The sequence below is a fragment of the Podarcis melisellensis genome (assembly GCF_964234715.1).
Source record: "Podarcis melisellensis genome assembly, chromosome: 1".
In the NCBI taxonomy this organism is placed as follows: Eukaryota; Metazoa; Chordata; class Lepidosauria; order Squamata; family Lacertidae; genus Podarcis; species Podarcis melisellensis.
Window position 1 is genome coordinate 61,708,445 of NC_138528.1, and position 24,253 is coordinate 61,732,697.

Here is a 24,253-nt window from a genome sequence, read left to right on the forward strand (position 1 = left end):
TATGATGAGAGCAAGATGGAACATTGGCATATAACTCTGGTTATATTTGTTAGATAAACTCTTTATGGCATTGTGGCCTAAGATTTATTAGTGCTCCTTTCATGAAAGAACTGATCTCAATGATTGCCAAACAAAAAAGAATATAAGGTCAGGGCAAGTCCTCCAAATTCTGTCATCTCATCTGCCTCGTAAACTTTGCCTACGTCACCTAAGTAGATTGATGGATATTTTATGTAGACTGTCAACAATTAATCACGCAAGAGGCAAAAGGTTAAAAAGCAAGGACGAAGGTGTAAGCAGAAATTCAAGTATCTACAAACATTTCCTGGATCGTTCCCATGGGGCATAACATTAATTCAGGATGTACCCTCAGATATACATGGTAAAAAAAATTAACTTCTTTTTTTTAAAAAAATGAAATTGGCTATGCCAACCCCAATTTGAGTTTTATGAATTTGTTTTCCTCTTCCCACACCATTGCTTTTTCCTTTCGTATCATGTCTTTTAGATGGAGAGATTGTGTTGTTGTTTTTAAATTTCTGTACAAGCAGTATTTTAGATGCATTGTCTTACCATATATTATTTTTGTAAGAAAAAAGTTATGCTACAGTCTCACAAACTTCAGTGTGACAACAGCAGGGTGAGTGAAACAGGCAGACTGGTGGTGCAAGTAAGCTGACTGGCAGAGTGAGCAAGCAAGAGGCCCAGATGGGCCTTCCCATGTTCCTCCAGCTGCTGCTGCTGCCACCACCCGCCTGCATGCATGCACAACAGGGAGAGGGAAGACCGGGGTCCAACTGAGCAGGCAGTCCAGCTGACCAAATGACTGGGTGGGAATTCCGGCAGAGCAAGGGAGCTGGCCACTCCCTCATAGCAGTGGTACCAATTTGATTGGCAGCAGGAAACCTGCCCAAATCCTATGCTACTAGTGTCCACAAGAAACCTGGCTGAGAGGAACTCTTTTTCAGACTAGAAATGTAAAATGTGCACTTGGTGAACTAACATAAAAGCGATTCATCATGTCTTTTGGACCACTGTTTTTATGCCTCCGAAAACACTCCTATGATTAGCTTTATTTGGATTATAGAATTCTACACAAGTACAGAATGTGACGAGCACCAAATTCACTTTCCTAATAGTCTGTTTTTGTTTTAGCGGCATTCGGTTCCTGCTTGCACAATTCCCATAGACATCTGGTTGGCCACTGTGACAGAGTACTAGACTAGATGGGCCACTGGTTTCATCCAGCAGGGATATTCTTATGTTCCCACTTGGACTACTGCAATGCGCTCTACCTGGGGCTACCTTTGAAGGTGACCTGGAAACTACAACTAATCCAGAATGTGGCAGTTAGACTGGTGACTGGGGGTGGCCACTGAGACCATATAACACCGGTCCTGAAAGACCTACATTGGCTCCCAGTATGTTTCTGAGCACAATTCAAAGTGTTGGTGCTGACCTTTAAAGCCCTAAATGACTTCAGCCCAGTATACCTGAAGCAGCATCTCCACCCCCATCGTTCTGCCCAGACACTGAGGTCCAACGCCAAGGGCCTTCTGGCGGTTCCCTCACTGTGAGAAGTGAGGTTACAGGGAACCAGGAAGAGGGCCTTCTTGGTGGTGGCGCCCACCCTGTGGAATGCCCTCCCATCAGATGTCAAGGAAATAAACAACTATCTGGGCTTTAGAAGACATCTGAATGCAACCCTGTATAGGGAGGTTTTTAATGTTTGATGTTTTATCGTGGGCAGGGTATTATTATTATTATTATTATTATTATTATTATTATTAGGAATAGCTAGTGCTGTCAAAATTAATCATCTCTTTGGCAGCATACATATGGGTGTGGGGTTTTATTCAGATTCTCTTGCATATGTTGGACACAACTGGAAAGGTATTTGTGCATGGAAGCCTGCTTCTGCATGCAGATTGCTGGATCTGACTGCTAACATCTGTGATGAACTGCACACAAACCCTGCTTAGTACAGGTTCCTTTCAAGGCCAGATGGAAAACAAGCGGCCTCCACACAAACACACCACAGGCACAAAGGTTGTGTGCTGTTGTGCTTCAGCATTTGCTGAGGTCACACTGGAACCATGTATATCTTCTCCTTCACCGATAACCTCACATTCCTCTTTCCACTTTGTGGAGTTTAGTGAACATCAAGGCCTACTATCCTTCACACACACACACACACACACACACACACACACACACACACACACCCTCCCCAGACTGTTTGGCTCCTCATTGTATGAGAAAATTCTTTCTCCATCAGGTAGTTTACAAGGAGTACTAAGTCATTCTCTGGGACAAGTCTCTGTGTGCCTCAAACAGTGCCAAGGAGCACTGAGGGGAGGAAATATCAGTTAAGCACACATTTGGAACTTGAAATTGCCAACATACAAATAGTAACCAGAGAACAGAACCTTGATTTGAAACATGTTTTCTTCCAGGAACAGGCTTCTTATTCCTTTAATTGCTACGCATCTCCCTATCCATTCCAGGAATGGCTGTGGGAAGTGTTCAAGGCATTCTTTACCAGCTCTCCCTGGTGAACCATTTTGCCTGGCATGCAAGGTCTGATCAGAGTTGCCAGATCAATATTTAATTTTAAAATATGGAGCCAGAGGGACACTGTCATATTCTGTAGCAAAGGTTCTCAACGCTGTGGACCAGGAGTGCCCAACCTATGGCTGTCTCTACATGTTGTCAGACTTCAAATCCATTCGGTCCCCGAGTATGTGACCCATGGTCAGCTGTGATGAAAGCTGTAGACGAAGATTATCTGGAAGGCCACTCCTGCTTTAGAGTGATAATCTAACAGAGGCACAAGTTCTTTTTAGAGGAGGGACACATTCACACTGTACTTGTAATGCACTATCATACAGTCATGGCTTACCCCAAAGAATTATGGGAGCTGTAGTTTAAGTGTGCTGAGAGCTGTCAGGAGACCCCTATTCCCCCCACAGAGCCACAGTTTCTGTAATTCCTTCTGAAGAGAGATTGATTACCAAAACACTCTGGGAACTGTACCTTTGTGAGGGGGGAAAAGGTCTCCTAACAATTCTCAGCATGTTTTATAAAAGTACAGTGTCCAGAATTCTGTGGGAGGAGGCCATGGCTGTTTAAAGAGGTATCATAGTGCTTTAAATGTGTGGTATGAATGTGACAGAGGTTTGGACATCTCTTTGACCTGTTTTAATTTGTTGGAAGCCACCCAGAGTGGCTGGGGGAATATAGATAATGTATAGATAATAAAATCATCATTATCTGTTGTTGTTGTTGTTGTTGTTGTTGTTGTTGTTGTTGTTGTTGTTGTTGTTGTTATACCTTGGTTCTAAATCCCAACCTTGCATGTGGTTTTAGTCTGGGTCACATATTATATTCATTACTTGATTTGCACTACTTGATTACATAACTGTAAACTGGGTGACTTGAAGCTAAGTGCATGAATTGGCTCCAGGGAAAAAGCACTATGTCTGAACTGATGTTGGAGTTCTGTCTTCAATTTTATGAGTCATTCTGCCGCACCACCATTCTATGACTGGCTCCATCCTATGCACCCCATTTTTTTGACTGCCCCAGCTGCTTGTTTATCACTGACTCCACCCTATGGAATCTTTTTATCACTGGTTCTGCCCCATGTTTCTCATGCTGGGATCTGCACTTGCAAAGCCATTTTGTGATTGGCTTTGCCACCAGCTGTCACTGTGTGACTGGCTCTGCACTGAGCCACTCTTTTAAATGATATGACTCAATAATTTCCTGCCCTCTCAAATGAGCCCTGAGAACAGAAAGTTTGAGAACTCCTCATATATGGCACATCTGAAAGATGTGTGAAGCTAACACTTGATACTGGAGTCATCAAATAATAGAGTGAACCATCTTGCTTTTTCCATGTGTTCAGTATGATAGTACTCTGTGATCCCCTGCTTTAAAATGGAGTCCCAGAAGAATTCAGCCCTATAACCCAAAGTTGGAAAAGTTAGTTTAGCCTTGCATAGACAGTGTGGTCTCACCTTGTGGATTTCCCTAAATCCACAAGGCAAATGAGGACACTATTAATAATTAGCAGACACAGTTCGTAGGTAGGTTTTTACATTTCAAAGGTTGGAGCTTTTCTTCAAGATAAAACTTACAACAAGAACAAGAAAAAACAAAAAAGTAAGCAATGAAAGGATTTCTTTAGACATAGGGCCAAGCTACACATTACGAGAGAGACCCATGACCGGACTGCCCAATTTTTTTCTCTTTAAATGAAATGCAGCGATGGGTGGAGAAGGCAATTTGCTTTGTTTCATTTTACTCTTTCCCACAGTGCTATTTTCCAGATTAAAACCACCAGTCCCCCAAGATGTTTGTCCCAGAGGGCATTTCTCTTCACGGATTGTAAGCTACTCTGTCTCAGTTTTACCACCGCCCATCCACCAGGGCACTATGTGGAAAACAATGGATTAAACTTCTTGAACTAGGAGACAAACTATTAACACTGTTGTGTTCACCCTAATACCTGGGCAATGAGAAACTACAGGGGTTCCAGCACTTACCCAGGGTTCCATTTCTTTGCAATGAAGGTCAATGGAGACTGTGGTGTCTTTAGAACACATGGTTTTATTTACACAAATATACAACCCGAGCACTGGATCGAACAGCTCACAACATTAACACTCCCAACAGATCTTGCATCCCCATTATTTACCAGGGAGGTTCCCAAAGGCCATAGCTTTGAATTCAACCCACAGAGAAAAACAAGTCTCTTTCTCCTCAGCTTCCAGCCCAACCAAACTTACACACAGACTCTGGCTAACTCTGCTATTATTCTCCTACCTACAAGATGATGTCACTCCAGCCCCACTTCCTCAGCCCCAATCCAGATGTGCTTTGGTATCAGAAGATTAGATCACAGATTTATTTATTTATTTATTGCATTTATATCCTACCTTTCCTCTGCGGAGCTCAAGGCAGTAGAGATTCTTTCCTTCACATTGTGTCCTCATAGTTATTCTGTCTGTCACACTAATCATGGCTGAGTAAGAATTTGAATGTGGCTCTTGTTTGTCCCTCAGACAAACAGAAAGAAAACAGAAGAAAACTCTACCTGCTCCGAGAGAAGCCTCTCTCATTCAGAGATTGGCTCCACCCCAGGTGTTTTGTCTGAGGTTGCCCACTCTCTGTTTTCCCATAGAGAATTTGGATGATACTTTTGCAACCCATTGCATTCCAGGGGTTTCTATTGGGATCTTTTCCCCTGAACCTGATTTGTATTGCACATGCACACACATTTGCTTATTGCAATTGCAGCACCATTATGTCCACTGTGGACTGGCAAAGCACAAATGAGGCTATTTGGGGCTACTGTGCCTTGACATTATCTTCCTCCTTGCAGCTTCTCTCTCTAACTGCTTCCTGTGGTCCAGCACGGTTGATAAATTGCCTTGTATTTAGTCATTCCCTGCAATGTGGGTTTTTAAAAAAGACCAGTTTCCTCTTATTATCCTCCCGCCACTTTCTTTCTTTTAAAATGGAACAAGCACATCATTTTCAAGACAGCTCCTTGAACAAGAAAGGCAAAAGAAAAAAGCGAGCCTAGCCCAGGTAGAGTAGACCAAAAATGATCCCAAAATAGGCACCACAGCATGACGGGGCTCTCTGCTAGAAAAGTAAACTGAGGGACAATCCCATGTGTTTTTACTAAAGCTGTTAATTCACTCCTCACATCTCTCATTCAAGTCATCAATCACAAGATAACCAAAATAGAGCTCAGAGCGCAGCTGCTAGCATGCCACTGTAAATGAACCTTCTGCCAATGGAGCCCTGCCCCGCCAAGTTGGCGTCATAGGAGAGGGGAAAACTCAACAGGAAAAATAAACTAATCAGGTACCACAGACCCTTTCCTTAAGGGGAAAAGTGCTACTCACTTTTAACTCTTTGTAAGCACATTCACCAGTAAGCCATTGGCTGGAAAGTAACCTGTTTGGGGATGTGGATTTTGTGGAAGCTCAGTAGCAAAGACCTTTTGAAGAGAACTTCTCACCATGACATCACCATAATTCTCCACCTAGTATGAGCAATGTCACTGTGTGTGGTTCTTTTAAAGCAAAACACCTGTGAAGAGGAGTCATACCAACCATGTAATAACTCAAAAGCATAAAGTTAAAGGAAGCTTGCATACCTGTGGGGGGATGTGATCGTCATTATGTAGGCTGTCCCGTTCAAGAAGGTCATGGATTTCTTCTTCTGGAAGCAAAGCACATACAATTTGTTGCAAAGGGAAACATCTGAACATCATGTATAAACTGGATATAAATGTGGCTTTGACAATCCTCATCTTCTAAATCTGTAGCCAATTGTTTATATTGCTTTTTCTGCAAAAGGTTTTTATATGCATTCATGTTACTATTGAAATAATCGCCGTATTTTTCGCTCCATAAGACGCACCTAGTTTTTGGAGGAGGAAACAAGAAAAAAATATTCTGAATCTCAGAAGCCAGAACAGCAAGAGGGATCGCTGCACAATGAAAGCAGCAATCCCTTTTTCTGTTTTGGCTTCTGGGATAGCTGTGCAGCCTGCATTTGCTCCATAAGATGCACACACATTTCCCCTTACTTTTTAGGAGGGAAAAAGTGAGTCTTATAGAGCAAGAAATACAGTATGTATTCTAGGTTTGTTTTTGGTTCAGGTTTACATATTTTTAAACAACATGGAAGTATATCATACAAAGTGTTGTTTTGTCCTTGTAATAATGTTGCCACTTCCAGACATCCCTAACTAGGGATTTCCAGACATCCCTAACTAGGGAACAAATTTAATTCAGTTTGGATTCAAAGGCAAACCTACCTAAAATCACAAGGAGAGCCAAAACACAGCCTCCCTTCAAAACCTGCACACATCCAAATTTTGTGACACAGATCCCCCAACCAAACAATGTTTGCATATGCTGAGGGAAAGCATACATAAAACTGAATATATTCATGAAAATAGCATACAAAAAGCATTATAATAAAGCAAAATTGCTTGCAAAAATGTATACCTTTGTCAAAACAGCATACAAACATATGTTTATTAGCAGAAATTCACAATAAAATGCTGATGCATTTCTGGTAGTGATCACACTAAAATACTGATTGGGAAAATGAGAAATTGAGAGAATTGGAATTGACAGATTTATCCAACCCTATCCCTAACCAATATTTTATAAAAACGTGTTGACAGGCCAAATTAAAAAATGTCTCCTTGGTACTTGCTGAATAAGGCTCAATACTTCTTTTTTGCTTCTTCTGGCGCTGCCCTCTTCACTTATGTTTTGTGATTCACAAGGTGATCAGATACAAAGGAGAAAATAACTAACATACCTTTAATAGTTGTGCCAATGAGAGAATCTGGGCAGGTGGGCCTGGCTGTGATGGCAACTCTCTAAGGCTAAGCAGTGCTGCACAGCTGGATTAAGCCATCCTTTAAATTTCCCACAATTCCTCAGAGAGATGCTAGATTAGGGGCATTATGGGAAATTAGATATGACTAATTGGCATTACACAGAGTGTTGGGTCTCTTTAAAAAAGAGGGTTGATGGAGTAGCATTGCTATGGCTGCTGTCAGATGATATGGGATGCTAATTTTGAACCTGCATACAAGAATGAGAAAAGCTATACTTGTTGAAATTCCTGAAAGATATAGGGTCACAATTTTTTTTCATGTTAATTCACCCTATATGATCATTGTTATCAGCACCATCATTACCATAATTACATTTGTTGTCCACCCTTCACCAACAGGTCCCAGGACAGGTTACAACAATTTAAAATTCAAGATTAAAAACAGTTAAAATAGATTACATACAGAGGAATAAGGTGGACAATGAAAACTCACATCTCAGGTGTCAAAGACCAGGCTAAAGAGGTTGTCTCTTCAGCATTTGCCAGATGCTGTATGGTGAAGAAACCAGAAACGCTTCTGTGGGGAGGCAGTTCCACAACTCAAGGGCTGCCATTGAGAATATCCCCTCCTACTAATTGAAGTTTCCAAGTCGTCTTTAAGGGCAGCCCCACATAGAGTGCACTGCAAGAATCCAGTCTGGAAGTTGCTACATCATGGAATATCATTTCTGTACAAAAGGGGCTGTGGCCATAACTGGAAATAGGCACTCCCAGCCACCAAGGGCCTCAAGGAACAATGTTGGACCCAGGCTACGAGCCTGCTGCTTGTAAGCAGCAAGCAAATAATGTGGTACTCATAACACATTTCTTCCAAATGGGAGGGAAATGGCACATTTACTGGGCACCAGGCTACACTGGGGAGGGTCAGTCAAACATCTCCCTCTAGATGCTCAGACTCATCGTGAGCTTGATTAGGCTGTTCTTATGAATCTAAGTTTAATCAGTGCAAATCTTCCTGAAATAAATGGTGTTGCAAGAAGAGGCCAGAACTGATGAATAGAATAAAACCATCACAATCAATCAATCCTGTCATGCAAACTGAGGTGTTTTTTTCTCCCAAAAGGCAGTTTCCAAGACATCATTAACTTGAAGAAACTTTCACTGGGAACAAATTTGTCCCACTGCTGGTGGGGTTTTTTCCACCTACAATTGATTCCAAAATTTGTAATTGCTTACAGTGATGTTTAAATTTACCCAAGGGTGGGCTGCAGTGAAGAAATAACATTGTATTTAATTATGTTTATTTTCCATAGAACTTGCACTGTGCCATCAAGTATTACATAAAATGAAACCTCTAAGCTTAGTCAAAACAATGAAAATGTGGAGGCATAAGCCCACAGAGGCAGAGAAATTATCCTAGACTAGTGTTGCCCAAGTACCATATCACTGATTCCTATCAAGCCATCACAGGAAAATGGTCATAATATAGATTCATTATAGTTCTTCAACCATAAATTGTATGTTATGGATGGGTAACACACACTCCGAATATCAGCACCACAATGATCACCACTAATAGACCATCCACCATTCATATCAAACATTTCACTTTGGGTCATACCCAAGGTGCCATGCATGGTGCCACAGTGCAGACACTAGTGAAATAAAGTGCTACAGGAACAAACTTTTGCACATACAATGGGACTTTGTCTTCTCCCCACTGAAGCTCCCATGCACACACCCCATTTGATCAGTGTGCTGATGACAACCATTTCTATGGGTGAAATTCAGGATCTTGCTGTCTCAGCTTGCCTGATAGCATGCTCCCCCTCTTTTCCTCACCCCATACTGTTCTAACAGGTCTCCTGGTCCTCTACTGTGAGCCAATTGTGGGGGCACAGAGAGAGGTGGAGAAGCTATGTTTAATGTTTACATAAATGTAATGTTTACATAATTTGACTGTTATGTTCATGTTGTCAGGAGATCAGGCCTACACTCAAGTAGGAGCCTGATAGAGACACATGCCCGAGTGACATGTTTTCTCCCTCCCGGTCAATCGTTCAGGAGCTTCAAAAGCTTTCTTCAGCCCAAACATCACAGCGACCGATGCCAACAGACACCGGCACACTTAGGCATCCGCAGAGTTCGCGCAGCTTGCATAACAGACCTCAGCAACTCAGCATTTTGGCTAATCTACTTTATTTACATATAAACACACACGGAGCACTGCAACATGGCTCCCTCTCTCTCTAGCATCAGACAGCAAATAGAAAAAGACAAAGGACAATAGTCCCACTTCATGGAACACAGTAACACAAACATCCTGTCTCCGTCACTTCCCACTCTGTGGAGTCAAAACATATACTGTCATGCAATAGACAACAATCCCATGACTGCAATCATGGAGCAGGAATTCTAATACATTACTCACTGAGCTGTGGAATGTCATTTCCAGGATCCATTCCAGTTTGGCTTCAGGGCTGATCATGGCACTGAAACTGCCCTGGTGGCCCTTGTTGGTGTCATTTATTGGGAGTGAGATGGGGGAGTGTGACCCTGCTTATTCTCCTTGATCTCTTGGTGGCTTTCAGTACTGTTGACAATTCCTCAGATGGCATTGGTGGCTAGGAGTGCCTTTTTCCCCAACTCTGGCCAATTTGCCAGCTACAGCCCCTTTTCGACAGAGATAACTTGGCCACCATAATCCATGCTCTGGTAACATTGGGGTTGGATTATTGTAATGCACTCTATATGGGGCTGCCCTTGAAGATGATTCAGTCCAAAATGGAGCAGCTAGATTGCTGACTGCGGTTCCATTTAGATCTCACATAACCTTTGCTTTAAAACGTATCTACTTGTGGCCAGTTCATTTCTGGGCCCAATTCAAGGTGCTCCCATTGGTGTCCAAAGCCCTCAGTGACTCAGGCCCCAAATACCTGAAAGCCCACCTCCTTCCGTACAGACCTAATCAAGGTCAATCTATGGAATTTTAACTGAATTAATTAGCGAAGAATCAAGGTGAATGACTGACAATGTTAAATATGGCTACCTGCTAAAACATACTACATTGTTTCAAGGGAGGATTGCCGGTTGATATTTTAAATTTATTTTGCAATCTGGTTTACAAAACACTGCCACTATTCTGGAGCTCTGATTTCTTCCAAATTCAGAAATTAAGCACATATGATGAAACAGGGTGTCATTATTTCCATAGTTGACTGAGCATAAACTAAACCTATTCTCTCTATTTGCCTCTCACAACCCAACAAACTTTCCACTGTTCCTTCCTGCCTAACCTTTGCCTATTACATTTTAGAGCCATATTTATATTCCACTAATTGCAATATCTAATTGCTAGTTTTAAACCTACAGGAATCTCCATACTGGACATATAGAGTCTCATGTTCCTCCTGTTACTCTGTTTATCCTGGGGAGAAAATGCAGCTTCATTTGAACTGAAGTGTGCATTATTAAGAGAGCTGAGACAGGTCTGACTTGTTCAAGTGCTTTATTACAACTAACTTAACTCCATATGCAAAGCTGTCCCTACCTGATGACATCACCTAGCTTGACAGAACTTAACTTTTTCTACTACATCTCCCTTTCTCTGAAAACATTTCAAAAATATAATGGAAACTGTATTCAATTCTTCCTTTCTTTCTTTCTTTCTTTCTTTCTTTCTTTCTTTCTTTCTTTCTTTCTTTCTTCTTCAAAAGGAGGTTTTAGCATCTAGATGTTCTACAAATCTAATATTTTTGGTGTGAAATTGAAGCATGCCCTAAGGATGAAGAATTCATTGTCTCTGCTACACAGGGAACGAGGAGTCCCTGCACTAGTCTGGGCAGTTCTTTGAGCTCCCATATCTGGAATACAAGCCTCCTCCTGTGCAAAATTGTGCCTTTGGCGATATTTTATCCATTTATCTTTCCGGTGAAATTATTTTATATTCACAGCTTTTGAGTCAAATCAGCTGTAGTGGTTGGCAGGGTTGTACAGTCATCGACTCATGAGCAACTTCGCTGGACTCCACCCAAAAATTGTAGCAATTTTCTGGTGCAGCTGTAACTATTCCTGTATCTATTTTGAAGGTAACTCAGATGATGGATATGTTTCTCTTTCATCAAGACATCTATGAAAGATGAGGGTTTGTTGCGTTCTTCAGAATAGTTTTGTTTTGTACCTTTGTGGGCTCCAGCAAGGAACCAACATGCTACCAAAGTGACTTTTCTTTGTGCATTTTTGCCAAATTGCTTCCCTGGCCAGATGAAAGCAGTGGAAGCCACTCATGCTTGCTTATATGGTTGTCCATGTTTAGTTTTTTGTAACCTTCTAAGTATGTAGAGTGCCTATGTCTGGCATCTGTTGATTGGGCTTGAGAGCCTTTTCAATTTATCTTTGTTGCTCATTGACCAACCTAGATTAATGAGCTTGTCTAATGGCCTTTTGAAGAGTCAAACCAGAATCCAGTGATTATTGTTGTGACAATTTTTCTTCGTGGAGGCCTACAGCAGCAGCCTTTCCCTTCTGATGCCCTCCAGATGTTTGGACTACAACTCCCATTAGCCCTCCAAGCATATCAAGTTGAGGAAGGCCATACAACAGGATGGTCTCTGATTAGATTTTTTTTTAAAGAACACCATAACCTTAGGATTCAGCAAGTGTCAGAAAAGATGTGATAAAGCTAATTCCAGGTTCCCAGGGTCTTTGACTGCAGCGATTACATCGAGTCTCCTCATAAATCCTCTTTTTTCTTCCCCATGAAATGGCTTCTACCACTTCAGTATACTGAGTTTTTTCTTCATAATAGTGACATCAGGATTTCATCAGCCTGATCCCTGTTAGAATAAATAAAAGTACTAGGTTTTGTATGTAAACCAGAGACTTCTCCAAATTGGTTGAAGGGCCTAATCCACTTAGACTACATTCCAAAGGACTGGAAATTAAATTGTTCTGGTGAGGCAGTCTTTAATGGTTCCATTCTGACTGAGCCTGGAGTGTGTTGTGATGCGGTGTCAGGGCCTGAAACAGCTTGTTCTGTCATTCTAGTTTCATTCCTTTTGAATGCCTCTTCCTTTTTCTTGTTTCCCCTTTCCTGGGCCTCAGTATATACTCCCTGCTTCTGTGCTCTTCCTGGCATTTATTGAGCACCTGAGCATTTAAGAGGTACACTGCTTGCTTCAAGCTTGCAGAATCTGGTTCTGTAGAGAGGTTAATGGCACGATTTAGCCATTTCTGGTACCATTAAGAGAGCTGAGAAAAGTCTGACTTATTCAAGTGGTTTGTTACAACTACATCTCTAACAAAGCTGACCTTATCTAGCTGGCCAAAGTTAACTCCTACAAAGGGAAACACTGTTCACCGTTAAGCTCTGGTTGGATATCCATCATTCTCTAGTTACAGTAGCTTTAATGCAATCAGTCTCCAGAATATTTTTGTGGTTCTGAACTTCATACCAGCACTTTTGTAAATCACCCTTACTACACATAACTATAGTTCGCTTCCGAAATCATGTATGTCATTCGGGTACTTGTGTAATGACTTCTCAACCTTGTCCTTTGGATAAGCTATCCACACTTGTGTCTTTATCTAAACATATTTCTGTGCATCAGTTTTATGATAATTGTTGCTTTTCTCTGAATTTTCCCCACAGTTTTAAGCACTCTTCAAGCGAATTCAATGTTGAAGGAGACAGCAGTATCTGGCACAGAGGAATTAGAAGGGAGGTCCTGGCATCCCACAAATTTACAACAATGCAGTTCCTATAATCTCCAACTGCTGCCCAACATAGCTGGCACTGGTGGGAGTTGGAGTCCAATAATTACATTATAACAAACATTTATAAAAAGTTTATCCCAGCCTATGTCTGTAATGGATTTTAAATTGCTGCTTTGCTGTTTTTGTTTACACACACACACACACTTAAAAATATGAAATAGTTTAATATGTGTTTCTATGGTTAAATCACTCTGAGGTGTTTCACACAGAGCCGTTCTTAAATGGAATAAAATAACAAACAAACAAACATGGAAAACTAGGTTCTCCTAAACTGAATTATTCTGGTTAATAGGGTTCTCTGAAAGAAGGGGAAAAAGAAATCCTTCAATAACAATAGAGATTGCTGGCGCTAGGTGCTGCCAAATTGCAAACAATTCTGTTTTTCCTTGTTACTTATTCGTAGAGATTAGATTACCTTTCCCAAACTCAGTGTTGCCATCCATCACAAATTCTGGAGAACAACACTCGCAAAGGAAATGCTCTTTGCTTCAGGGTCTCATCATCATTGTTTGGACCTTTCCTTTATGTAAGGCAAACAAAGATGTCACATGAGTCAGAAAACCTTTTCATCAGGGGGCCTGTCCACTGTCCCTCAGACCTTGTGGGGGACCAGACTATATATATATTTGGGGGGGGGGGAATGAACGAATTCCTATGCCCCACAAATAACCCAGATATGTATTTTAAATAAAAGCACACATTCTACTCATGTAAAAACACGCTGATTCCTGGACCGTCCGAGAGCCGGATTGAGAAGGCGATTGGGCCTCATCCGGCTCCCAGGCCTTAGTTTGCCTACCCATGGTTTAGACACTACTGGGAAAATACTGAAAGTAGGGATGCTGCCACAATGTCATTCAAAAAACAACAACATAAAATCAGAGGATTAAAACCTGATGATGCATTTGACGTATTTTGTAATCTTTTTTTGAAAGGCTAGTGACAGTAAGTGTGCTTCTGAGGAAATGAATAGCATCCTACTTTGGAGCTCCTCTTTTTAACCCATTCTTACCTCCCTATCTATCTGAAAGTAACCATGCTTATCTTGGCAGGACAAGAGTCACATCTCCCAATAGCTCTGTTCAAATTGATGGTGCTGTTTCAAGTTTAAACTAGCCTTAAAGGTAAAGGTAAAGGTACCCCTGCCCGTACGGGCCAGTCGTGTCTGACTCTAGGGTTGCGTGCTCATCTCGCTCTAGAGGCTGGGGGCCAGCGCTCTCCGGAGACACTTCTGGGTCACATGGCCAGCGTGACAAAGCTGCTCTGGCGAGCCAGCACCAGCGCAGCACACGGAAACGCCGTTTACCTTCCCACTATAAAGCGGTCCCTATTTATCTACTTGCACTTAAGAGTGCTTTCGAACTGCTAGGTGGGGAGGAGCTGGGACCGAACGATGGGAGCTCACCCGGCCGTGGGGATTCGAACCGCCGACCATACGATCGGCAAGTCCTAGGCACTGAGGTTTTACCCACAGCACCACCCACGTCCCTAAACTAGCCTTAGCTTTAGGGGAAAAAAGTTATTGCAGCAGGTTTATAGTTATTGTATGGAGTGAACCCAATCAGACAATCCTTCACCAGCACGGGCACACTGAAGTACGCCCAGAGCTCTCCCTCTCCCCAGTTTGGTTCCCATTTCCTCAGTCACCCACAGGGACGGTAAGCCATCCATGGCATGCACACATCCCAGTGCAGCACAAGGCTGTGGATTAGGTTTATACAGTACAGTGGTACCTCAGGTTAAGAACTTAATTCATTCTGGAGGTCTGTTCTTAACCTGAAACTGTTCTTAACCTGAAGCACCACTTTAGCTAATGGGGCCTCCTGCTGCCACTGCGCCGCCGCCGAACAATTTCTGTTCTCATCCTGAAGCAAAGTTCTTAACCTGAAGCACTATTTCTGGGTTAACGGAGTCTGTAACCTGAAGCGTATGTAACCCGAGATACCACTGTACTTATTTCATATTGCATAGTTAGTATTTGGAATGGAAGAACTAAAATAACTTAGATCAAAGGATGCTACTTTCTCTCCACACACCCCACACCTCCCCAAACACATTTTGGATGTTTCTCACGACTGCTAATTTGTTCAGACTTCTGCCTAAACCAAAACGCATTAACATTTCCAAACATCTTGTGACTGGTTTGGGCTTGTTCCCATTACTTCACATTCATTTCTGCACATATAATATATCAACTTGGTTAAACAAAGATGACAACCAAGGCTAAGAGTCCTGCTTGCAAGTTATTAAAAAGTCATCAATCATTCATTTCCTCTCCCCGCCTCCCTCAAAGATCTGTCTATAAATAGCCATTCTGCTGATTTAAAATCTAGGCAATAGACAGATACAGATATTGACATAAAATTAATTAAGAATCAGAATGGAATGGAATAATCAACCAGATGGTAAATATGTGACCCAAGGCCAGGAGACACAATCTGTTTACTAATGCCCAGTTGTGCATTAGCAGCCAGCACAATAAATTATTTCCAACTCCTAGTGAGAATTTCTCCCCAACTGAACTTCATCAAAGAACATTTGCCAACAGGGGGGGTCTGGCCAAAGGCCTATCTTGTCCATTCATAGTCTCCAACCAGAGTTCTGTACATTAGTCTCTAAAATAGATATGCGGAAAAGACAGAATAAAAATACTCAGGACAATGAGAAGTGCTTGACCACTTGGCAACAGAAATACTGCAAACCTCCCTTCATTTCAATGAGGCTTCCACATGAAAACTTCCCAGCAGACTCTGACCCAGGTTGATTAGTAAGAAGGACACCATTTTGATTTAATGCTTTGGGAATCAAACCATTTCAACCAGACCTTGACTATGGGTCTTGTGCAAACTTTGCTGATGACTAATATCTCTCTTTCTCTCACTTCAGTGGACTTGCCCCATAGTGGCTCAACTGGAGTCACTTTTGGTTGCTCAATGTACACAGTGATTTGAACATCTATGGGGGATGGTAGGCACTAATCCCTAACCTCAGTTCTTCACCTGAATGCATGAACAGAGCCCCGCACATACAACTGTATATCTGGGCTTGGTTGAGGCCTTCAATATTCATAAGGGATAAGAAGAGCATAAATGATAAGAAGAGCATAAGAGAGAGAGCATAGCCATGGTAACTGCTCTGCCCCTACAGCAGGCGTAGGCAAACTCGGCCCTCCAGATGTTTTGGGACTACAACTCCCGTCATCCCTGACCACTGGTCCTGTTAGCTAGGGATGATGGGAGTTGTAGTCCCAAAACATCTGGAGGGCAGAGGCAGTAATGCTTCTGAGTTTCTGGAAGCCGCAGAAAGAGAGACGGCTCTTGTGCTTGATGCTACTTGCTGGTTTTCCACAGGCATCTGGCTGGCCAGTGTGGGAACTGGATGCTGGACTAGATGGGCAACTGGCCTGATCCCGCAAGTTCTTATGCCAGGAGCTAAGCCTGAAACTGAACCCCCCCCCACACACACACACACATGCACATATATACATATTCACGGAACCCAGTTCTTGAATGCTTGAGCAAGTCTTGCGATTCAGATGAATGGAAATTTAGCATTCACATTTATTTATTTTTCAGTCCCACAGTATTTGCATGATTCATGAGAAAACATTATAAGCAACTAGCAACTGTTAATGAGTAAGTAAGTTATGCACATTGAGAAATTGCTCTGGAAGGTTAATTATGGTTCCAGCATGCATAGGCTTACGAAAATAAAACAGAAGCATGTGGAAGGCATCAAGCTTGCAATTTTTAACATGAGCAGCACTAATAGACCTTCTCTATTGCCAGGCACAACCCCTGTAATTCTACAAATTAGGCCAAGCCCCTGGGAACAGTGTGCCTGCAGCTGCTGAGCAGATGTGGGGAAGAAAAATGAGGCAGATTCATCCAAATAAAACTGGATGGTTTTGCAGTTAATAAAATTACCACTAATCTGGTGCTAACTGACTAGAGTTCCATATAAAGAAGAAGAAGAAGACCAAAGGAAAACACATACAGGGGTTGAAAGGTAAAACAGCAGCATGCGAGGAGCTAATTTCCATTTAAGACTAATTTCTGTTTACTAATTAGAGACATAGTGCTGAGCTTCCCTTGACTGCGAAAAGGCAGGAAATCCATTGCAGCAGTATAGGATATTGGAGGGGAGCTAACATGTTAGCACTTTCCCCACAATTAATTGTCCACAGAAGTCCCCAGTCAAATAAATTAGCACTGTGTAAATAGGAAAATAGAATGGAGAATCTGCGCAATTGTTTGGCTCTGGTAGATTCTCTGCTGGGGCTGCTTATTTGCAATAGGAATTGCATGTATCTCTCCATTATCTGATACCTTCTCAGAAGCTGGCTGAAGTCTGGGAGGGCCACATCCAGCCCTCAAGTCAAGTTCCTGAGTTCCTTAGTACAGTGGTACCTCGGGTTACATACGCTTCAGGTTACAGACTCCGCTAACCCAGAAATAGTGCTTCAGGTTAAGAACTTTGCTTCAGGATGAGAACAGAAATTGTGCGGCGGCGCAGCGGCAGCAGGAGGCCCCATTAGCTAAAGTGGTGCTTCAGGTTAAGAACAGTTTCAGGTTAAGTACGGACCTCCGGAACGAATTAAGTACTTAATCCGAGGTACCACTGTAATCAACAGTCAATGCATCAACTGTCCTCTCTCTTTCTCTCTCTCTCTTTTGAACACATGAAGCTGCCTTTTTTAAAAAACCTTGTATGCCACATAGATAATTATTTCATTTCATTTCATTAATTTAATTTATGAGACAATTAATTAATTAATTAATATCAAGCCAGACATATGGTCAATCCAGCTCAGTACTGTACTGCCTATTCCGATTCTGTCAGCAGCTTTGCAGGGTTTCAGACAGGAATTGCAGCCAGGATACATCTCATGAACCCCTTCAGCAGAAGCCCTGCTTTGATTTTTGGGAAACATATTTTAACATAAAATACCTTTAGAAATGCACAAATGGATAAAATAGCATTTAAATGCATGTTTTGTGTTTAAACATGCATTTAAGAATACATATTTAAATGCACATTTTCGTAGAGGGTTTTTTAATCCACCAATTAAAGCAGGCAAAATGGGATGGAAGAAAGTTATGAATAAATGCAAATTAAATTGACACAGATTGGAAGTTGGCTTACCCATCGTTATTGTGGTGTTTCATCAGATAATGTCTTGAAAAGGGCTTCTGAAAGCTTCAGCATTTGAGCGGGTGGCTTCTGGGTTCTGTATATCTGATAGTTGTTCTCTTATAAAGGTAAAGGTAAAGGTACCCCTGCCCGTACGGGCCAGTCTTGACAGACTCTGGGGTAAGAGGCCAGGGGCCAGCGCTGTCCGGAGACACTTCCGGGTCATGTGGCCAGCGTGACAAAGCTGCATCTGGCGAGCCAGAGCCGCACACGGAAACGCCATTTACCTTCCCGCTGGTAAGCGGTCCCTATTTATCTACTTGCACCCGGAGGTGCTTTCGAACTGCTAGGTTGGCAGGCGCTGGGACCGAGCAGTGGGAGCGCACCCCGCCGCAGGGATTCGAACCGCCGACCTTTCGATCGGCAAGTCCTAGGCGCTGAGGCTTTAACCCACAGCGCCACCTGCGTCCCTGTTCTCTTATAGACTCTACTAATTCTGCATTCTGTCCACGCCTACCAAATTTTTACTGAATAAAGTAAATAGCTGATATCAGGTCAATTAAAAGGTGTGCAAATAGGTAGCATTTTGAAAATTGAAAATTTAAGGATGAAATTCTAAAGTAGGTGGGTGGCAGGAACTGAAGGCGACTGAACTGCTGTTTCCAAAGCCAGGATTGGCCAAGGATGAATGAATGCAGCCTGCAAGGTAAAAAAAAAAAAAATCTCCTCTCACCTTCTTATACACCAGGATTTTATTTTTTAGAAATATAACCTATCCGAACAGAAGGCTCTGTGCTATTTCACACATTCTGCACAGGCCAAGTTGGATTTACTATAAAATGACAACAGGGCACTGGAGCCGCTCGCTGCTCCATAATGATGTATAATGTATGTATATTTGCATTTCACATTTTTAGGGGTACACTTTAAACATATGAAGTTTAAATATTAAAAAGAAAAAAAGAGCAATATGCAAAGCGACTCTAAGCCAGCAATTGCAAGTGTGGCAATAAGTGCATTTTATCCAGGAGAGCACAGTTCGCAGAATGAGCTCACTTTGGGATAGTACCATTCACCCACATGATTCCCAGAGATTATAAATGTTACTGGCTCAAGCTACACATTTTTCAGAGCACTGAAGAAGAGCTGCCTCAGGTTGAAGAGTGATTGCTATTACATAAGAGAATTTAGGAAATGCAGAGTCTTAACCCAACTGTATGTCTGATCCTGAACTAATTCCAACATCACAGCTTTGGCACTTTGAAACAAAATTGGGCCTTTTTTTTTAGGAGTAACATGTGACACAAGAAAAAGAGTTAAGAAAAGAAGGTTGTTTGTTAATTTGAGGACAAGGCTGCAGGAAAATGGGGAGTTAGGATGAGCTAGTGTGCATCAAAAGACAGAGGTTTTGGGAAATGAGTAATCTTGGGGAGTGATAATAAATTTCATTTGGTTTGACGTCATTGCATAAATACTTGTTTTCAGCTCCATGAATGTATTATCTGATAGATCAACAGCCTGTTGAAGCCCACAGAGCGGGATCACAATGTTCAGTTTTGGATTCTTTAACAGCCTTTGCTGGAGATTAGGAGACAGTGAACTCTTTCAACTGTATCATGTCTTATATTGCTATCTGGTTTGAAAGCTATCCGTGGTCCTATGAAGAGAAGCTGGTGGTCAGGAGTATTCAACAAATCAATTAAGATGGAGCACAACACCAAGATTTATGGTAGTTAAACCACAGAGCCTAGGGCTTGCCGATCAGAAGGTCAGCGGTTCTAATCCCCGCGACGGGGTGAGCTCCTGTTGCTCCGTCCCTGCTCCTGCCAACCTAGCAGTTCAAAAGCACGTCAAAGGGCAAGTAGATAAATACCTTCCAGCGGGAAGGTAAAAGGTGTTTCCATGCGTTGCTCTGGTTCGCCAGAAGCAGCTTAGCCATGTTGACCACATGACCTGGAAGCTGTCTGAGGACAAATGCCGGCTCCCTCGGCCAGTAAAGTGAGATGAGTGCCACAACCCCAGAGTCATCCGCAACTGGGCCTAAAGGTAAAGGGTCCCTTTACCTTTACCTTTACCTTTAAGCACCAAGTATTTCAACTCACACAGTTAGTAGATCAAAACTCCTGTGAGAGCACAAGCTACCATGGCTGTGCTACTAAGATCAACTTGGGCATCCTTGGGCAACCTGGTGGCCTCCAGGTATTTTCAACTATAGCCTCCATCAACCCCAGCCAGAATGTGCTATCCAAACCACCTTGAAGGCACCAGGTTGATGATGCCTGAGCTGGAGTGATAGTATACTGTGTGGATGGTCAAATTCAAGTATGCTCACGACACTGTTTTCTTCTAGACCAGTAGAATAGTCAGAGCATCACACCCAGCAGCAGGCAGGTGGGAAAGAGGAAGGATCCTATCCTGCTTGGGAATGTACAAAGCACACCTCACATATATATGGCCTTCAGAGAGTAGACCATCAATATGTGCCCTCTGAAACTAAGATCACATACTGAGATCCCTAACGTGTGGAGAAGTTTCTTCCACAAATGCAGGCATTTTCTTCCAGCTGTTTTGACCCGCTTCCAGTTAACTCTAATCAGATCTTTCCAGTCTCTTATTGGAAGTGCTGTGTATCTCCACTTCCTGTTGGAAGCTGGTGCGATGCTGTACTCAAACAGCTGCTGTTGTCCCTTTGCGGGGGGGGGGGCTACATTCCACCAATGGCTGGACAGAGGCATTATACAATGTGTTGCCTGGAAATCTCCCTTGAACAAATGCAGGACAGTTTCATTAGTTATTAGCTTATGAATTATGACACCCTGCTTATGGGAAATACATGCACAGCTGGAGCCTGTGGCAGAGTCCAGGATTACATTACAAGACGTGATCTGATGGTTAACTCAGACCTTGGAGACCACCCCAGGCACAGCATGTGGCTCCTGTTGTACGCAGAAGATTAGGTTGGAAGGAACATTTTTCTTACATCTGCTATCATATATTTTAGGGCAGAGAGAGTGTCTTTTGGCTTGAACCTGTCGCCACACCCAATTTCTATTTCCTCCCCACAGGAACCACAATAACTAGGCTGGCCCAGGCCTCACTATGACTCCATAACATATGGTGCAGCTGTTTCAGTCATTTCATAGTTGACCACGGCACAGAGAGATGTGCTGAAGGTCACCATCTGAAATATATGGCGCAGTTAGAATTTCAGCTTGCATTGTTGTGACTATGGCATCAGAATCACAACTCCTTCCTCTCAGAGAACCAGCCACAATGGCTATGTTCTACTGTCTGAGGCAGCACGCCTTTGAATTCTAGCTGTGGTTGTGCTCATATCCTGCTTGTGGACTTCCTATAAGCATCTGGGAGGAAACCTTGAGAACAGGATGCTGGACTAGATGGGCCTTTGACCCGATTCAGCAGGATCTTACGTTCTTAACTCCATATTCAAGACTCTGACAGAAATTTTAAAGCCATGAGAAGGGAAGCAGTGATAAACAGTGGATATGTTGGGGGTTGGTGAAGAGGTGAAACAAGTACACCCCTGCTGCTGTGGTCATGATTCAGAGCCAGAAAGATCATCTGCTTCCTTCTCAACAGAAGTATACCTTCTATCAGTCCTTTCCTCTTGAAGGAAATAATCTGGAAAACTATATTATGACAAACATTGCTAATAGCATATGAGTGTGAGAGCCAGGAGAGGTGGTAGTGGTTTAATTCCAAGAGTTTCCTCTTTTCCAATTACCTCAGCAGAAGAAAAAAAGAAAGAAAAAAAGACTAATTATGGTCTATAAATGCAGACATGTGGTGTTCCAGAGTCTGGCTATATTGGCTTGTTGGGAGAGTACTAGATGTTTGCCTAGCAATTTTGTATGTTGCCTAAATTTATCCAGGACACTGAATTAGCAAAAAGCTCGTCTTGGTATAAAAAATGGCAGGGATGTTGCTGCAGGTGGTCAGCAGATTTGGAAAACAGGATACACACCAAGGCATTGCAGGTCACTGAAGAGGGTAAACAAGCAAATTCTCTAAGAAACACCTTGGGCTGAATTCAACAAGGTCCTGTTCAGAGTAGACCCACTGAAATTAACAAACCCAAGTTAGTAATAGCCATTAACTTCAGTGGATCTACTCTGAGTAGGACTAGTGTTGAATACTACCCCCTTCCTTTTCTCCTCCACTCATAGAAATAGTGCATTGTTAAATATTTCCTGGAGCTTATGGGTGGAGGTAGTGTGCTTCCCTTCTTTCCTACCACTCTCTCTACCCAACCATAATGTAATTTAGAGAAATTTAAGAAATGCCATACCCAGAAATATCCAGACATGTTAACGATATGTGTGGCCTCCATTCATTCTTTGAATCTCATTTGATTAACTATTTTCCTTCGGAGGGAGAGAAAAGTTTAGCTTAATTAACTAGTCAATTAGTATCAATATCTACTCTGTAACTGGCCAAAGGAAAACACCGAGGACCCCTTCATCATTTAAATCTTCTAATGACATAAAATTGTGTGTGTGTGTGTGTAAAGACCCCCCCCACTTCACAACAGCCATGAATTTTGGGCTGATCCCAGCCCACTAAATGCAGCACTGCTATTTGCATCAAACCTTTGTGAATGTTAGTGGTCATGAAAATGAGAGGCTATCACCGGTGACAGAATCCAGACACACACGACAGGGCAGGGATTTATTTACAGAGCCCTATTATAATCAGCATCATTGCTATTCTTTTGTATCCAAGTCACTCTGAAACAGAAGTGTAAGTAAGCCCTTTTAATGAGTCCTGCCATGTCAATATACAGATTTCTATGGCAGCAACTTTCAGCAGGGTTTCAACATTCCTCACAAGATTGAACTGTGGGGACCAATGGTCAGGAAATTGCCTCCCTCCTCTCGACTGCATTTAAGTCTGTTGCAGGCCATTAAAGGCAGAGAGGTTTTCCACTGGAAAAAGTTGGAAGAAGTGCTGCCCACTTTCCAAGGACTCTTTCAGTTCTGAACCAGACTCCTGCTAAGGGAAGGCATGAAGATAGTACACTGGAAAGGCACACAGCTTTACAGAATGCTGAATGACAAATTATATTTCGTAAGGCAATTTCACATTTGAGGGGTTTTGATCAAACACTGGGGAAGGAGAGAAATCATGGGACAAATGGGTGTATTTGGCATTCTGTCTGGTGCAGAAACCAGCTGCACTCATCCTAACACTTGGCAAAGGAAAACAAAGTTAATACGGGTGAACTGCTCCTGTATCTTGACCATTAAGGTTGTGTGTGTGCGTGTGATTGGGTTGTTGTTTTTATTTTGATTATATATATTGGGGTTTTCATGTTGATATTGTTCTGTGAACCGCCCTGAGACTGCTGGGTATAGGGCGGTATATAAATCAAATCAATCAATCAATCAATCAATCAATATAATGTGCATGGAACCATCTCTAGGTGGATGAGGAACTGTGGCATATTGCCTCTGTCATAGCTTTATCCTCCATGATTTTGTCTAATCAACTTTCTAAGCCATCCAAGCTAGCAAAATCCATAGTTTAATTATGCTACATGTCGAAACAAAATAAAATAAATAAATTCATTCCAGTAGCACCTTAGAGACCAACTAAGTTTGTTACTGGTATGAGCTTTCATGTGCATGCACACGTCTTCGGAGACACTGAAACAGAAGTCACCAGACCCTTATATATAGTGAGAGGGTGGGGAGGGGTAATACTCAGAAGGGTGGTAGGAATGGGTGATTGGCTGATATTGCACTAAAGGACAAGATAGAAACCAGTGTGGGACAGAGGTGAGGCTGGTGGATGGAACAAGGACACCAAAGTTGAAATCTCCACAAATGCTCACTTGGTTGCCATCTCCTAACCCAGGGTTCGGCAACCTAAGGCCCAGGGGCCAGATACAGCCCAATCGCCTTCTCAATCTGGCCCGCGGATGGTCCGGGAATCAGCGTATTTTTAC

At 42.4% G+C, this 24,253-nt stretch overlaps 1 long non-coding RNA gene across 1 annotated transcript in view; it reads right to left on the reverse strand.

The window, feature by feature from the left end:
• Positions 1 to 24,253, reverse strand: part of LOC309353836 — a 240,283-nt gene extending 216,030 nt beyond the window's left edge. The window contains exon 1 of the long non-coding RNA XR_014162047.1: positions 24,174 to 24,253. This is a non-coding gene — a long non-coding RNA (uncharacterized lncRNA). The remainder of the gene's footprint in view (positions 1 to 24,173) is intronic.